This window comes from Colobus angolensis, unplaced genomic scaffold (genome assembly GCF_000951035.1).
Source record: "Colobus angolensis palliatus isolate OR3802 unplaced genomic scaffold, Cang.pa_1.0 Scaffold237, whole genome shotgun sequence".
Classification (NCBI taxonomy): Eukaryota; Metazoa; Chordata; class Mammalia; order Primates; family Cercopithecidae; genus Colobus; species Colobus angolensis.
The window spans coordinates 2,097,058-2,097,496 of NW_012115566.1; positions in this window are offsets into that span (position 1 = coordinate 2,097,058).

Here is a 439-nt window from a genome sequence, read left to right on the forward strand (position 1 = left end):
TATTTAATTGGTAACTTTTTAAGATGCTCATCCTGATTAGAATGTTGATAGTGAATGATTCTACCTCTTTCAGGAATTCCTTTCATTCTGGTTGTTGGTAATATGTGAAAATGAAATCCATAGAGGTAAAAGGAAAGTGCTGCCCACTGGATATTACGGTAGTAATTTCCGGTGACTGTGCATAGCCAATACATTTTTGGAATTCTTGTTAAATTGGTATGATAATTTTAGCATGTTGGGGGCAAGAGATAAGCACTGTAATTGAATAGCAAATTCAATGAATTTCAGACTCTGTCTGATTGAGCATTTCATCAGGATTACGTTTATGAATATGTTAGGTAGTGAGGCAATTCTACCACAATGTGTATATGTAGCTCTACTGGTGATATTTTGAATTCAATTTGATCCTTTGTATAAGCACATTCTAGGTCCTATGTCT